Here is an 18,291-nt window from a genome sequence, read left to right on the forward strand (position 1 = left end):
GCAACCATCAGTTGAATTATTCAACGCGACAAAATAAGGGAACATCCTCGCCGGCGCTGAAGAATAAAATGGCCTGATAAATGATGAATGAGCCAAATCATGAGGGGGGCCGGGGGGGGGGGGGGGGAACAGATTGTTTTTGTTGGAGTTCACAAACATATGCAGTCGAAGCAAAACCGCTTTGATTAAAAAATTCAGGCAACACGGTTTGGCAACCGCTGGAATATTCTGATGTACCCTGACCTAAACCCCATTGAACATCAGTGGAAAGAGCTACAATAGAAGTGCAGGACAAAAGTTGCCCATGTGCGTTCTATGCGGACATCCCGGGAATTTCGGACCTTGGCCCCGCTTATCTGGTGACCCGATCGATGGGTGAGATGAGTATGAAACGGATGGGGGTGGGGGTCGAGGGGGGGGTAACAGCTGGAGTACGGAGTGGAAATGAAAAGACAAAAGGCAATACGGTGAAAGCAAACACACATCGAGGCTTGCCGTGAGCGCCAAGTCACACAACCAGTCATGTTGTGTGCGCTCTTTCTCACATACACACACACACACACACACACAGAGTGTGTCAAAGTGAGGACCGGCCAAAATGTCCTCACTTCGACACACACACACAGAGTGTGTCAAAGTGAGGACCGGCCAAAATGTCCTCACTTCGTCAAAATGTCCTCACTCTGTTGGTTAAAAACTCATGCCGGTCCTCACAATGTCGTGAGTACAAGAACACACACACACACGCATAGATCCAGCATATGTCTCCAGTCGTGCCAGTTGGAAGACATCTGGTGCTAAAACTCCACAGGTCAAAGTAAGTGACACGCTGCGCAAAGCGTGTTTATTTGGGTGCCGCCGGTTGCTATGGTTACCTTCCTCCCATTCGACCCGCGTCCTGTAAATAAACACGCTATAGAACAAACAAAAGCGAATTCAAAATTCTAATTTTTTTTTTTTGTAACCAAAACATCATGAATTGTTTTCTGATTATTATTGTCCCAAATTCCACTTTATGATGGCTGTTTAAAAAAAAATAAAAATAAAAACAAAAGGAAAGGATGCCGCAACCAAAGGAGATGAAACATGATATGAATGATTTACTGCAACACAAGCGCAATAATTGTTCGGCCATTAGCTGCTGTGTTGCTCTGGTGAAATTCACTCAAGGGCCCAACAGCACACAACACACAGCGCGCTAATCAAATCAGCGCATCGCGTCGATCGCAACAATAATGAAAAGAAAAGAAAAAAAAAGCTTATCTTACGCATGGGTTTGGTTTCATGTTGCTATTTTGCGCAATCTTTTTTGCTGCTTTTCTCTTTCATGTCACCTAAAATGACGGCGAAATCACCCCCCCCCCCAAAAAAAAACAACACACCACATGTTTTTTGACAATGTGTCCCGCATGCTCGACAAATATGTCGGCAAGATGTGATTGGACAGATCAATTGTGCAATGCATGCGGGCCCCGCTTTATTATTTTTTTTTAATATTTCATCACAGCGTGGGGATGTTCTCTTATCTAATGTCCGCCTGTGACCTCCGCGTCTTTTTTTTTTTTTTAAAGCGAGCGTATTTGTCTTGTTTCGGCGCCGCCGAGAGTTTAGCGACTAAAACACAGATGATATGATTGTTATATCGCGAGTTTTGTGCGACGCTGCCTGCTCATTAGGCCGAAGTGAGAGATATACAGTATGGCTGGCATGGCGCACCAATCAAGCTGCGTGTATGTGTGTGTGTGTGTGTGTGTGTGTGTGAGTGTGTATGAGTGTGTGTGTGCAGAAGGCTCATTAGAGAACAAGCGCCAGTGGCTGCAATTACACACACACACACACACACACGCACACACACACAGATAGAATAACAAGCTACCAGTATGCAGCTAAAAAAGTGACACTGCTAAACTAGACTAAACATTTTGATCAACTTTAGTTGGGCGGGGGGGGGGGGCACGGCGGGGGGTGTTAAAAAATATTTTAGTTGCAGAGTGAGTGCTTCCTGAAGGCCAGAAAATCAATTGCTGACAATTAGGGATAGACCGATACCGATACCGCCGATACTGTATCGGTGTGCTTGTTCTTGTACTCAAAACAATTACATGCTGCAGATTCAAGAAAAACTAAAATAAAAAGGAGGACAATGCTTAGTGAATGTCTCGGGCAAAAGAAGCTCAGTAAAAAGAAGGAGCCAGATGGACAGTCATGGAAAAACAAGCCCTAGCATGTACCACAGATAAATTGAAGAAGGGGCTAAGAAAACATACCGGCGAACACGCACTCGGTCCGAAAAAATGTACTGTCCGAAATTCCCTGCTGACAAGTGGAACAAATCAAGCGCCCCCTAGTGGAGGCCATCGTCTTGTATTGTGACCCCGCGGCTCACCACAACAGTAAATAACAGTAATAACAATTGTGCAAACAGAGAATTGCAACACACCCCGCGGAACAGAATGTCCCCAAACAATGAGAACCGAAGCGGGGTGGAGGGGGCGAGGGGGGGGGGGGGTTGCGCAACGCCAGCTACGGAGCCGAAATACCACCTGAACTGAGGCTATGCCTCACATTGGATTTACTTTTGCAATCCATCACAAAATTAGGGCGGGACTTTGCACAACAGAAAAACATTGAGCGGCGGTTTCTGAAAAAGATTTTTTTGGGGGGGTGTTTTCACTCATCAAGCAAAACCACTTCGTATTCCGCCGGCAAAATACCGCAAGTGATCTCACTTTCTCCTTAATTCCTCATTAATGAACAAGCCAAGTAAGAAGCGAGGCCGCGGACAGCGAACAGAAGGCGCAGTGGGAGCCACTTTGAAGGGGAGGAATGCGTCCGCAAAACCCGAGTGGGACCCCAGCCAAAAGTCCCCTTGGCTCACGCCATCATTAAATGTTGTCAGGGGTCTAGACGGGGGAGACAAAGCCCACAGGCTCACCCCCCCAGACACACACACGCATGGCACCGGGAAGGGGGCGGGTGCAGGATATTTGATGAAACTACTGTATCTTTCGCAAAGACGGAGTGAGGGGTGGCTGGCGGGTGTCAGGGGTGTAATTAGTGCAGGAAACACAAGCGCCCCACACCGAGAGGGTCCCAGGAGAGGGGGGGGCCGAGGGGTTTGGAGGGGGGGGGGGCGACAGCTCAATCAGTCGGTTGAGAACATGTGTGTTTGTGTGCAGGTGCTATTGTACAGCTGCACTTTTAACCTTTCACCCCAAAGTCCATTTATCGGGATGCCACATTAAAGGCGCCGGCAGACGTCCGCTTTGTGCGTTCGAGAGCAGCTGCTCTGAACTTAACAAGCGGGCGTCAGCCGAGGTCGAACTCGACGTTCAGCGTTTTTTTTCCATCACTTATCCGAATATGAACTACACGATTGATTTGGTGGTCAGGTAAAAATCCGTTCGTAGGAATAGTTTTTGTGACGTGGTTTTGTGCGCGGGTTTATTGCTAGCATACATTGTAAATGTATGCTAAATACATTGTAGCCTTCAAGTCTTGGTGTCTTAGTATCGGGGCGTTTTTAAAAAAAATGCTAACAGTGCTAACACTCTTGCCCTGTATTTTTTTTCCTTTTTGCATAAAAACATTTTTGCCGAACTCTTCCTCCTAGTGATGCATTTACGCACCGCAGGGAACGGCGAAAACATTCTGGGTTGAATCTAAATATTTTGTCGCATTAGCATCTCATTCGCTCATTATGCTGATTAGCCGAGAACGAGTCGACGCGCTAACGAACGAACGACTCTCGCGGCGGAGACTTGTTCAGACGTAACGCCGGTCGGAATAAGTCTGTGGCACATCCGGTCGGGTAGGAACGGGGAGGCGCTTAGTCGAACAACAGCTGTCGGGATTTTTAAGAAAAGCCGAGTGCTCCCCCCCTTGCGGACCCCATGCGGAGCGGGACCAAAAGGCCTTGTGGCGGCGAGCCAAGTAAGCCCGACTTCCCCGTGCCCGAGGGAGCCGACGCCAGGGACCTCCGCCAATCGCCGGATGTCCCATCGGGCTCGCCGCGTGGGCGTTCCGCTTACTCCACGCATATATTTACATCCCTCCTGAATCCATCTCCAACGATTTTCATCTTTTTGGCGATCAATTGTATGTGTGGGCAGGCCCGACGCTCATCCGTGCCCGTGCGTGTCTGTCTGAAGAAGCCAGGCGGGTAATTTATCAGATAAGCTTGCTCATTTGGTGCTTCTTCAGGAGGAGTGAAAGGAACTGTGGGGAGGCTTTCATCTCTCCGCAGCCGAGATGGAGTGAGGAGGCCGAGCAGTGAAAGAATGAAGGAGATAATCCGAGATGATGTTTACCTTGCTCGTGCTGACAGGGGACAAAAGCGGACGCTAATGCGTGCTGCCCCCTGCAGGGCTGCGAGATATTGAATGCTGGAAGTTTATCCAAAGAAAAGCCACGTGCGAGGTACCAGACAAGCGGCATCATGAGTGTGCTCCCGTGTGGGGACCGTGAATTGGTTTTGCCTTTTTGGAAAGCTCAAGGAAGCCATTTGCAAGTCAAATGTGGCAGATAATGACATGGGGAGTCATCTGGATTTATTGGAAGCTGACATGGAGTGGGGAGAGGTTTGATTTTTTTAAAGAAAATGCAATTGATGCCGAAAAGTGGTTATTTGCTAAAGGGCTAAACACGATGAATTGATTTACTCATCTAACACAGTTGGAGCTGACTCACGATTTTTATTTTTAATTTTTTTTGTCACTCGATTAATCTCTCGATTAATCGCTCGTGCCTTTATTCAAAAGTGGGACCGTTTTTCCAAATTTACAGCGTCGAAAAATCCACACACATGAATTGAATGACTGGCTAACGGTTAGCAAGTTGACGGCCAACTCGACACTTTCGTTCGCCGGCTCCCACGTCACTCACCGGGCGAGGCTCCGCCTTTTAGAGCCACACACACACACGCAAAGACACAGCTGCAGCATGGGGACCAACCACAACACTCGTTTTTGTTCAATAATTCATCTGACCCTTTCGTGTAGCAATAACGATAACCTGTAACCCGATAACACGTTAAACTGTCCACCGTAGTAACCGCTGTTAAACAGTCGCTGGTAAAAATATTCAAGAGCTGCAACCGTTTATTTTTGGAGCAACTTGTTGCCTCTCAGGCACAATAGCGTTGCAAATCAGGCTACGTGCGTTTATGTTCTGCATCCATCATGCTAATAGGTAATAAACAGAAGGTGCTGTTTGCAGGGAGTTAAATCAACTTCTCATAAAGTCGCCAAAAAAAAATAAATTAAAAAAGGAGCTCAGCCGCTGCTGCCGGCGGGCGCGTTTCCCACGGAAATATCTTTTTATGGCTTTATAGGAGAGTCGCGAGCCATCTCGGTGTCGAGTCGCCATCGCGCACATCTAAATCCGTTGGCTGACGGCCCGCGGTGCTCCGCGTGGAGATGCCAATTAACGGAACACAAATAGAACAACAGAAAAGCCGGAGCATCCGGATGAGGTCGGGGAGTTTTGACACCTTTCTATTCATCGGGTGAGCTCCTGGTTTTATTCCTCGCGTTTATCGCCGAATCGTTCTTTGCATAACGATTTTTTTTTTCTGTTGACGGCATTGAAAGGGTAGGGTGGGTGGGTGTGGGGGGGAACATCTGCTGGGTGCCAAAGAACAGACGTGCGGGAGAGGCAGGCGGCGAGATAGCGGCTGAAGGGAAGACGCGGGGCCTTGTTGTCGATCTCATTAAGATGAATGCACTCCGACAGGAAAGTAAGCACAGGGGAAAGATACAAAACACAATCAGGGAGGTGTAGATCTTAATGGGATCAATAGCCCGAGCATCGGGGCGGGGTCAGCGGCCGTGTCCGCGGCGACAAACAACATGGAAGGTCATGGACCGGCCAAGTCTATCACCGGATCTTAACCCAATCGAGCATGCGTTTTACCTCCTGCGGAGGAGACCGAAGGGAGAAACCTCAGGAAACAAAGAACTGAAAGGCCTGGAAAAGTACCCCCCCCCCCCATCCATCCATCCATTTTCTGAACCGCTTAATCCTCACTAGGGTCGCGGGGGGTGCTGGAGCCTATCCCAGCCGTCTTCAGGCAGTAGGCGGGGGACACCCTGAACCGGTTGCCAGCCAATCGCAGGGCACACAGAGACGAACAACCATTCGCACTCACACTCACACCTAGGGACAATTTAGAGTGTTCAATCAGCCTGCCAGGCATGTTTTTTAGAATGTGGGAGGAAACAGGAGCACCCGGAGAAAACCCACGCAGGCCCGGGGAGAACATGCAAAGTCCACACAGGGAGGCCGCAGCTGGAATTGAACCCGGTACAGGGGCTTTCGGTAGGGGTGGCTGCTTTAGAGTGCCTCATTGTTGCAAGTTTGCATGCTTTCGGAATGTGGGAGGAAGCCGCACTACCCGGAGAAAACCCACGCAGGCCCGGGGAGAACATGCAAACTCCACACAGGGAGGCCGGAGCTGGAATCGAACCCGGTACCTCTGCACTGTGAAGCCGACGTGCTAACCACTGGACTACCGAGCCGCCATAGTATCCCCCCCGCCCCCCTCCCAAAAAAGTAACGCGTTATTTGAAGAAAAAAACCCTTCCGTGATGTCTCATGCTAATTTTATGCTAACTGGTCAATAGATTCTCATTGAATGCTAGCATGGAGCTAGCCAAAAATGTATCGTTGACTACGGCGGCCATTTTGAACACAAACCATCCCGTATAATAATGCACGCGAACGGATTCTGAGAAACAGCCAGCGTCATCGGTGATAAAGGCACCTTCGGAGAGTTTGTTTACCCAGACTAAAATGGGGGGGGGACAATGGGGGGGGGTGGAAGCAGCTGGTAAATGATGCCAGGCAACACACAAGAAGTCCCTTCATCTTCCAAAGACGATCCCTTCAGTTCCAACACCGACGCTGCCAGTCACCGGTCCCCGAAAACAAAGCCCTCAGAAAATATCACGGCCAACACACGCATTTACACAACGCCGCGCGTGCGGATGTGTGTGTGTGTGATAGAGCTCGGCATGAATAATTGAACACAGAGAAGGCAAGGAAACGGAGGGGGGGGGGGGGTGAGGGGGGCGCCAACTGCCATACTCCCCCTTTTGGGAAGAAGGCGAGCCAAAAGGTATGAAAGAAGCAGTCAAAAGATGCTCCTAAAATGCAATCGAACGAAGCAAGTCGTGACAGCTGAGTGGACTGGCACAACAATTGCGTCGATTGAGGGTCAAGAGTCGACGGGCCGAGGTCAAAGGCCTTTAAATGTGTGCACAATGGACGGCCAACAATGCCACCTGGGCTGCATAAACAGACGCTCAAGGTAATTGATCCCAACACAAAGGCCACATGAATAATGTTATGAAGGAATATAAGAGTCACCGCTCTGGCTCGTGCCTTTTCAAAAAAACAAACAAACCCAAATCTCTATTCAGGATCAATTTGTCACGGCTCAAGCAACGGATGACTTCACTGGGGTATGCGGTTGGGATGACAACAAAAGCAAAGAGATGCTTTCTGGGGAACCTAATTAGACGAGAAGAATAGTTGACATATTTCGCCGCGGTCGATCTCGTCTGACTCGTCGTTTCGACGGCCGACGTCGCTAAGAGGCTTGCGGCCCAAAAGCCACCCCGACCGGAAAAAAAAAAGCGATATAATCGGGTCCATATTTGTAAGGCGTTTAGGGAGGAAGACAAAACTGATTTGCGGATTCCAATTGGATTGAAGCCCGTTTGACCATATCTGATGGCCGTAATCCGAGCCGGGTCTTTACACGGCTTTTAGCGGCATAACGTGATGCCGGCGATACTCAGCAAGTGCTCGTGAAGCTCATTACGTCCCTTTTTTTAGGGCACCGATCACAAACATTGGATTCTCTCATTTTACGACACGATAATCCTCCATCCGTCCACTCCAGACAAATGACACGTTCCAGATTACATCCCAATGAATGTTGCGGTCGTGGACGGCGAACCCCCCTTCCGTTAAATCCCTATTAATGATCCTATTTACACCCGTTGCCGGTTTGATCAAAGTTTAGCCGACGTGTGATCTAGCCTTTTCATCTCAGCTGGTTCGGCGAGGGCGGGCGGTGTTGTTGGCATGAAGATGCTCAGTGGCACCGGCACAAATTAGGATAAAGAGTCACGGAGGGTGTTGAGGGCGTGTGGAGAAAACAGGCTCGGCGTGACAAGACAAATGTTTTATGAAGCGCTTGATAGATATTCCCATATCAGAAAAATCAAATTAGATTCAGAAGTAAGGAAACTGATACAGTATATAGTAAGCACAAGTAGCTAGTGACTCAAACTGAGTAGCTAGCTAGCCGTTGAAAGCAAACACTGCATCGGAATTTCCCCCGTTGGAGGGGTTTTGTTGTCACCGCGGACTCTCTGTGGTCATGAGAATATTTAGCCGGCTAACGCTGTCCTAGCAACGGGAATATTTGGCCGGCTAGCTCCTCACGCTGTGCTAGCGACGGGAATATTTGTCCGGCTAACTCCTCACTGTTGGACGGCTAACGCTGTGCTAGCAAAGGGACTTTTCGAACTTGGATGCTGAGATATGAACTAGCTTAGCACTAGCTAGGCTGATGCTAGCATGTTCAGTCTCGTTTGCGTTTCGCCAGCTTCAGCCTCTCTAACGACCGTCCTCATTGTGTCCCCTCGGGGACTTTTGGGGGGGGGAGGGTTGTTTTTGCTCTACTTCATTTTGCGAAACAAACTTTGAAGTCACAAGCCCGTAAAATGATATTGCTCTCATTTGTTTGGAGGCCTTTTTTTTTCTTCTTTTCCCCCTTTTTTTGTAGCCAGGAGCACAAAACAAAAGAGAGAATCGAGGAAAGATGGATGACATGTGCGAGTAGAGACAAAACACAAGGCAACAGAAAATCGCGAGTGATGAGAAACAGTAAAGATGAAAGCAGAGACAATAAGCCAGAAAGAGGCTAAGGACATTTGAGGTGTTTTATGGACACTCTCCTCTACTCAGCCCTGTCGGACCATTCATCACCCGGACAGATACCCGAACAACACACATGGACGCACTCATGCACTCCCATTGTCTTTATGGGAGCTCATTTGGTGTAAAAGCTTTACTCGACATGATTCGAGTAACCCCGCGAAAACCAACAAACACGGCCAGAGTTGGATGACGCAATCCTCGCTTTGATTGATGGCTTGCAGAAACTCATTTCTGCTTTCAAATCCATGCAACGAAAACAACTCTTAAGTCTTAATCTTCCGTCGGAAAGAATCTTTGACCTCCCACTAACGTGACTGCATTACCACAAACCAGATTCTATTTTGAAAGGGTTTTTTGTTTAGTTTTATTTGTCAAAGAAAATCCTCATGCAATGAATCCGATTGATAAATCAAGAAAAATCGCCCTGTCTTCCCCTGCCGAGGAAAGAACATCATGTCATCACTGCCTATTTACACTCGGCGATCGGCGACGATCTGCGGCGATCGGCGACGATCTGCGGCGATCGGCGGCGATCGGTGACGATCGGCGGCGATCGGCGACGATCGTCTGCCTTAGCGCGTCCAAAACGACGCGCCGCCAGCCCACATCGGGGTCACGTGTTTCTGCACGTGTGATTTATTAGATCCCACTGCAATACTTTTAATGGAAGGGGGAACCGGGGAGGTCGGAGAGCCACTTTTGAAGGGGGGGCGAGAATGAGGGAAGCGATCGATACCAGGCGCCCGAGGAAGATGGTTTGTTTGTGTGTGCACGCATCCCATTGTGCGAACATCGAGACGCTCGGTCGTTGTCGTATAAATTGTCCCGCTCTCAACTACTTTTTCACCTTGACCGTAACTAACCTCCGCGCATGCCTGAATGAAACATATTTGACTCTTTCAGAGCGCTCGGCGGTAAATATTTTTGCTTTGGAGCGATCGTTTGGCAGTAATGTGCAGCAAAAATCTGCTTGATTTCCGAATGAAACAAAGCACGCCGCTTTTATTCGTTTTCTTAGTTGCAGTACGTCCTTGGAGATCTAAAAATAATGCCACATCTTATCTTGGCAAAAATGACCTTGTTGCAAACTACCGTGCAAATATGACAACTTGATTTATTTGAGTTGCAGCTGTTGTTGATCCCGCCCACACCACCACCCCCCGCCCCTTGAGTACAACTGGAAACCGCGGCGGCAACGTGACACCGCGCCGCGTACAAACACAAGGCCAGTTTGTCGGTTGCTAAACTTCCCCATTGAGTTCGCTTAAATCCCATAATAGTAGATATTAGTCGCCTAGCAACGCAGCCTGGCAACTGCGGAGGGTCGAGATATGCTATCGCCGAGGAAGAAACCAGAGAGAAAGCCTCCACACTCTCATTGAGGCTTTTATTAAGTGAGGGAGGAGGGTGAGGGGGGGTGAAAGGGGATGGGTAGCGGGGGGAGGGGGGGGGCAAAACAACTGCTGTGAAATGGATCTAATGCGATGTAGACAGAGTTTTTATGACTGTTTGCAGACAAAACAAGACGCCCGTGTTCCATTTGGGATCCGTTTTTTTTGGGGGGGGGGGGATTCCTTATAATCCCCCTATACAGAGAATTAGAGGCTGTTTAACATTAAGAGGCTTCATCGTGCGGTCACCGATTGATGGATCCGATCGTTCCTCTTCGACCACGACCAAAGATAGACGGTAAAGTAGCTCAACTCCAGGATTACGCTCAAGCATGAAACCAAACTAGCAGCGGGAACAATAGAAACACAAAAAGCTCCAGGGAGGCCTGAAAATGTTTGCGGCACTCCTTGGAGACAAATGATGCAGACGCATCATCGTTTCCGAGCCGGGGACCCTTCACTTCCTCTTGCTCATTTGTTCATGTTGCACCCCCACCCCCCCCACTCCCAAACCACCATCACTCCACCCACAAAAAAACTACAGTGCGTCCCAACTGTCACCACAAGCTCATTATTCAAACGCTGGTAGACATGCCGGCCCTATATACTAATCACAAGCGAATGGCTTATACAGCAGCTGCAAGCCGGCCTGCTGATCTCAAACAAGGTATTAAAAAAAAAAAAAAAAATAGGAGCGTCAAGAAGGATGGCGCCATACGAGCCCGCTGGGAGAGCGTTTTCCAATTAAAGAGCGTGACAAACAGATCAGTCAAAGGCAAAGACGTCTGGTAGAGGGGGGGGAAAAAAACAAGCTCCAGCCGGAGTCCCGTGTTTGTTGCCGTCAAATACGGGAAGTGAAGCGGAAGCTTCCATTTGGGAAGCGCCGTTTACGTCTACTTTGGCCGCCAAGTCTGCAGCGCCGGCGCTGATTCCCGTATTTTCGGCAGTATAAGGTGCTTCGGATTATAAGGCATTTATATTATGTTATTTTTTAAAATTATTATTTAATTTATTTATTTATTATTATTGTATTAGTTGTATTTATTTTTCTTCTTTTATTTATTTTTATTATTTTTATTCATTATTCTTTTATTTCTGATTGTTATTTTATTTTTTTTATTATATTATAAAGCATTTATTTTACACACTCACATATGTACGAGTGGCTAAATATCCTGAGCAGTTTTGGTTGTCTCCGACGGATGTTTACGCTGCCAGCTGCTCGGTCGAGGGATATGAAATCGCAACGCCGCCGCCGCCGCCCTCGCATCCCACCGTGCGCTGGTGTTACTATGATATTACGAGTAAGGGAAACGCTTGCAATACCAGCGCGTAAATAAGGCCAAACAAACAGAAAACCGCACAGATGAATGACCGATTCGTGACATCATTATCTCGAACGCCCATCCCGATAATGGAAAACCACCGTTTGCGTCTTGGGGCCTCAATTACGTTTCTAGAGTAGTTGAATCCCATCGTACATGCCGTGAACTGCAGGGCGGGGGGGTGGGGGGTGGGGGGAGTGACCCACTTGTGAGGCTGCAAAGTGAGAGGAAGGAAGATGGGAGCAGTGGAGGATGGAAAAAAGAAAAAAAAAAGGTGAGTGAGGGCACCGGTCGCCCCAAGAGACCTCTGCTGAGCGATGATTGGCTGGTGACCGGGAAGGAGGGAGGGAGGCAGGAGGGGTGGTGGGGGGGTCTCACCTGCAGTGGCGTGCCCTCTCTATGGATACACACACAGCCTGTGAGTAATGCTGCAACACCAATTTAAAAGAAAAATGGATCGATTCAAATGTCAATTGCTGAGGAACTCGGCGTTATTTTTATAATGTATTTTTTTTTCATCTGAAGGATCTTTTATAAAGCGGGCTATCAAACATACGGCCCGCGGGCCGGAACCGGCCCCCCTAGGAGGGTCGATCTGGCCCGTGGGATCATTTAAAAGTGAAAAAAAATGCATTAAAGATCAATATTATTTTATATAATAATATTTTATATATTATATTGATCAATATTTTAAATATTGCAATGCAATTCATGGATTATCCGCTAGGGGGCACACTGTTTTGAAGACAACATTGTTTTGATCAGGGAAGAAAACAGCATTCTCAGTGAGATAGACCCAACGCAGCAAATGATATGAAAGCGCCAAACGGGGGTACAGGAGATCGTCCTTTGAGGGGGGGGAGGGGTAACTATGAAATTAAACAACCTCCTACACCATAGTCGTATAAAAATAATCATAATAAGAAGAAGAAACTGTTCATTTTCTTGAGGCACTGCTATCGTAAACATTTTACGTGGCGTTTAATCAACAACAACCTTTGAGAATGCTTCATTAAACGTACGCCACTTGGGGCTAATTAATGCCGTGCCGCAGCCGCCATTTAAGGTAACCCGCGTTTGCCTGAGCGAAAAACGTGTGCGGAATTGTGAAAACTTCAGTCGGCCGAGCAGAAATTTACAGGTCATTCCGGGGGTGATGAATTAATCATGACGCAAACGGTTGTGCCCGCCTTGCAAGATTCCTCACATCTGAGCGGGCTGTATCAGTATCTGTATCGGCGACGGCGGAAAATAAAAATAAAAACGCATGCGAGTTCAGAGCGTCGACACACTCGCTGATCCGACAGCCGACGTGCGAAGGCGAGAGAAAAGTTGTGGATGATTATCTTCCCGTTTTGCTGCCTTGACAATAACAGGCTATGGCTAAGGGCCGTTAATAGCGCGGCTAATTAACTAGCCGACTAGACTCGGGGCTTTTTCAAGTGAGCTTAATAGGCAAGATGGAGGGTAAGGACTCAAACGAGCTTTGCGAGGGTGTCAAAGATTGGAACACGGTGTCGCTTCTCGCTGTGCGATGAGATGACTTCCAGGGGTGACAAAAAAAAAATCAAAGAATCGGTGACGTGTCAGACCCCCCCCCCCTCCCGAGTCATCGACGCTTTAGCGAGTCAACTCCGGTTCAAACCGTCAGCAAACGGGAAGAAAAAAAAATGGCACAGACAAAAAGTGAGTGAGTCATTTTCCCTCTTCAATTTTCTCTCTTGCCTGCTCGGGCTCTTCAGCCTCCACGCATGCATGGGGTGGGTGTGGGGGGGGGGGGCGGGAATGGCCTCTCCAAATGTCTCGCCGGCGCTCCGCGCGGGTACTTGCTTTAATAGCGGCACAAAAACGAACAGCAGAAGCTTTCTTGCCCTCCGTCCCAACAGGCTATCGCCGTTTTTGCTCTCTCCATCCACTATTATAGTCGCTCGCCAATTTTCAGCCTCTCTGGGCTGCCTCACACTTCCCATTGAGGGGGTGAGTGGGGGGGATAAAGCGCATTTTTGCTCAGCTTCTTGTCGGAATACTAATTCCCCTATTTTTTATTTTTTTTTTAAAAATTGGGTTGAAGTGACTACATCACGGCAAAATGGCGAACGTACGCGCCCCCCCGGAAAGCTTATCAATTATGAAGGAGCAGCGACGAGCGGCGGGGGGTGGGGGGATGGGGTTGGGAGGGAAGCCCGGCTATAAATACATATCGAAACGACACGGGGCAAAGGTGAGCGGCTATTTTTACAAACGCACTTTGCACCTGCTGAGTCAGGCATGCAAACGTCCTAACATGCTAATTGTTAGCATAGGAGGAAGAGATACACAAAAATAATTTCCCCCCCCTCACCCCCCCCCCCCCCCACATACGTCAGCATTTGCACATTTTTTTTGTCATGCCATGCCAGGCCTCGCTTTGTGTTCCCGTGTGTCTCGCTGCAGCGCCTTCCGTTCATCCCCCGGTGGCAGGCTGACAATTGGTTATGGTTATCGTTGATTTTTATTTTTTATTTTTTATTTTGTTTTGATTTTTTTATTTATTCAGTTAGTTCTAATTGCTATTTAGCATAGTTTGTTTTTGAAGGAATAATTAGGATTCGCTTTTTTTAGGAAATACTTTTCATTTAGATTTTTTTTTTTTAGATTTAGTATTAGTTTTAATATATATATTAACATATATGGGGTATTTGTCGAGTTCAGGATTTTTAAAAATAGTTGAAGTATGAATAAAAAAAAAGTGAAAATTTCAGTTAGTGTCCAGTTTTATTGTTGTTGTTTTTTTAAATTCTTCTTTTATTCACTTTACGCATTTTTTAAATTTTTTAAATTTTTTTATCAGTTATTTCTAGTTTTCATAAATGTAAATAAACTCAGAACTCGCTTCGAAAGTGCGTGATTAGATACGCAGCGGCGCCCCCGCGTTCTAAAAGCGAATGATCACCGAACATCCGAATGATTTAATGACGAATCATTAAATTTCGCAGCCCGGTTACGATGTTGATGAGTGCAATGGTCAGCCTTGTCATCACAACGGTCTCTTGTGCGATATTTTTCACTTTGGCGCTAATGCCTTGTAAACATTCCAACCTATGCTGGTGATAGCCGCCCGCTACCATGGCAACGCGCTGCTGCATTAGCTGGTAAGGGAGCAGCAACACACACACACACACACACACACACACACATTGTGCCAAGTCAACTGGGAAGTACTGCCGAGGAATACTTAACAGCGCGGGAACATTAGCATGCTGGCGGTGCTAGCTGCACGCCGCAGCAATTTGGACCACTGGCCGGAATCATGCCGTCGACGTGTTCCGATAGCGGAACAAGAGAGGGGTGGGGGGGGGGGCGTGGGGGTTGGATTTCGGAGCACAATGCCCGACGCATCCTCCGGCATATTTCATCATTAGCTCTAAGCATTTAATCCTCTGCTCCACTGACCGCGCCCTCGGCCCGAAACCGTTTCAATAATCTGCATCTGGAGCTAACCGACCCATCGTGCGCCAATAGAGACGAGCGTGCGAGATGAACAAACGCCCCCGTGCAAAAAAACAATTTCTTGTCTGTTCCGATGTGACTTGAACTGTCACAACCTGACGCTCGGCTCTCAGCGTCGGACCCCCCCGAGGCTGACAAATGAAAGATTCGGCCTTCCGACTTTGCATGCGGGGCTTGTTTGGTGCTTGTCCGAGCCGACATCCTCCGCACGCCGCGCCGCGCTCGTGTCAGGTTCAAGGTTAGCTTGCTTCATTGCATCCAGCGCCAGTGACGTCCACCACCGTCGGGACCGACGCATATGGGGAGCCGCATTACCACCTCGGCGGGCGGCCTTCAGTCTCCGCTCTGGTTTCAATCCATGCTAATAAACGGCATGAGCAAATACGCTATACGCTAACCCGACTCCTATGGGGGGGGAGGGGGGGCGGATTTCCCCTTGACCACTGACCTGTAAGCGACGGCTTTCAATCGGACCCTCAACAAGGGAGCCCTTTCATCTCCATCTCGGAGTCCGAGCCGAGGGACGCCATATGGCAGGACCTTCAAAAGAACTCTTACGGCAATCCCGCCCGGCGACCGAGAAAGACGGACGGGGTGGGAAATTTAAAAGGAAGCGCGGGCCTCAAGCATATCGTATAGTTTACCGTTTCAATCAGGGGGGATGCATGGAAAGACTCAGGTGAGACGATTTCTGAGGGTCCCCTCTTGTACGCCGGCGTCGGAATGAGTTTGGATCAAGTGTCTCCTTTTCGAGTGGGAACCAATTTAAAGTTGGTCGACCATGAAAGCAAAAAGCAAAAAAAAAAGCGAGGAAATGTTGGCGCCGGATTCTTCAATTCCCGAAACCTTACTTTCAACTCGGGAACTGAGCTTTTCCGGAATTTTCTGCCATCAACTAAACGTCAAATCATTAGTGAATTATTTTGAAAAGTGAGTCATTCCTGAGATGACGTCTTTTTTTTTTTTTCCATTAAATCCACAATGGATTGAATCCAGTTGTGTGACCCGCATCGATCCGACCTTGGCAAAGCCTCGTGTTTATTTATTAGTGCTATTTGGCTGGAAAGCATTTTATTTTGAAGGGGTTGGGTGGGGGGGGGATTTATGACTTGACTGAAAACGCCATTAACGCCTGACAAGGATGTACACCGGGTGATGTTACCAATCAGCCGAAAAGGTTCGGATCCGGTTGACGTAAGACAACATTAGCGCTTGTCTTCAAAATGAGCTAGCTCGTCACCTTTGACCTTTTTTGTCGACATCATCATCATCATCATGTCACAATGGCGGGCCGAGCAAAAATATTATTAATATATAACTTGTCAAATATAAACATTTCACGAACAGCGCCAAATTTAATTCGCTTACGCCCCCCCCCCCCTGATGCCCCCCCCCCTTAAATTGCTGATGTCATCAAAGGGAGCTTGATGCATTAAGGTCCAGCCACTCTATTTTACCATCGCGCTCATTTTTATTCAGACGGATGTGTCGCTCACAGCACCATAAATAACAGTTAAAAGCCCCCCCCGCCCCCCCCTCCACACACACAAAAAATGACCGAGGGAAAGTGGCGGGGGGGGGGGGGCTTATTGATGAAACAAGTTGCGGTGGGCGAGTGTATATAAATCAACATCCATTAAGTCAGGAGGGGGGGGGGCTGTGAGGGGGTGGGGAGGGGGGGGCTTATAAAGTCACTGATAAAGGAGGTGGACCCAGACTCGGACCTTTTATTGTTATGCTGTTGTCTTTTATTGCCCGTGATGTCATCTAATGGTATACGCTTTAACGACCGGGGAGGAGCCCGGAGCGCGTGCGAGGGCATCCGCTGGATCGTAATGGGGTTGCGCGCGGGTGCGACGGGCGGCGTATCGATCACCGACATGTCCGCCATGTGGCCGCGAGTTGATGGCAACGGGCCAAATAACCAAATTTCCCATCAAAATTGACATTTAGTGTCTCAGAAACCCCCCCCCCCCCCCAAAAACGAACGAGTGGCCGGCGAAAAGCGGGCCGAGCGTATTTCTAAGCGAGGCGGCGCTCACGAGCGCCGACGCTTTTATTACCCGCGGACGCTAAATTTGCTGCTCGTTATCATACGTGAGCAGCGGGTATAAAATATGATTACATAGTCGCTCCGCAGCGCGATGGTTATTACGAGAAAGAGCGTCGCCCGAGCCGAGCACCCCCCCCCCCCTCCCGCGGGCAATAAAAACAGCAAAACAAACACAGGAAGGGGCCGGTAATCAAGCATAACTAACAGTGTCAAAATCACCCGCGTGCGGGTATGTGCGGGTGTGTGCGGGTGTGTGTTTTGGCAGCGCTCGCTCATATTTCTCCGGTTTCGCTTCTCGTCGCCGCAAATCTTCAAGACACGGGCGTCTGTCCTCCAGCTCAACCTTCCCTCGCTTGTAAGACGAGTTTTCTCGGGGGGGGGGGGGGGGGGGGGGTCTGCGAGGTTCACCGTTTAGTCACAGCCACGGCCGTACATCATGAGGTTACGCAAGCTAGCGCTCGCCGATCGCAACCTTGAAGCGGAGCGTCATCCCCTTAGCCCCCGGGAAGGGCCGAGGGGTCATGTGGCGGGGGGGTAGAGGGGGGGGGGTCATGGCACTAGTCGCAACAGGCACAAATCTGGCTTATCCCAGTCATGTTTCGCTTAACAAATCGTGTTCGGCCAGGGGGCTTGTCGTAAAGTGTGCGGCGACGTCCACCGACATGGTACAAAAAGCCCCCCCCCTCCCCCCCGGTTTGCTTTTCAAGGGACCGTCAAATTCCTTTTCCTTAGTTGCGCGGATACAAAGTCAAGAAACTGCATTTGAACTCCAAATGCGCCTGAAGAAACAGATAAGAAGTCCAATCGGTTTTTTTGCAACATGCTGATGTGTGCTGTCGAGCAACTTTTGCAACATGCTGACGTGGGCTCCCATTTCCGCCCCTCCCCCCTCTCCCATGGGGGGCGGGGGGGTTTGGGATTGAAGTCCAAAAGTGGAGAAAAAGTAGAGTTATGATGCAGAGGATGCATGTGTGTGTGTGGGGGGGGGGGGGGGTCGTAATGGACAAGGAGGATGTCGAGAGGCACCAGATAGGTTTACAGGAATCAACCCTCCCCCCCCCCCCCCTCGGGGGCTCTCCTG

General features: G+C 48.8%; 1 protein-coding gene across 1 annotated transcript in view; it reads right to left on the bottom strand.

Annotated features, from left to right (window-relative positions):
• plxna4 (plexin A4) overlaps positions 1 to 18,291 on the bottom strand; it is a 98,603-nt gene that overhangs the window by 64,621 nt on the left and 15,691 nt on the right. The gene's annotated exons all lie outside the window — the stretch shown is intronic.

This window comes from Hippocampus zosterae, chromosome 21 (assembly GCF_025434085.1).
Source record: "Hippocampus zosterae strain Florida chromosome 21, ASM2543408v3, whole genome shotgun sequence".
NCBI classification, from domain to species: Eukaryota; Metazoa; Chordata; class Actinopteri; order Syngnathiformes; family Syngnathidae; genus Hippocampus; species Hippocampus zosterae.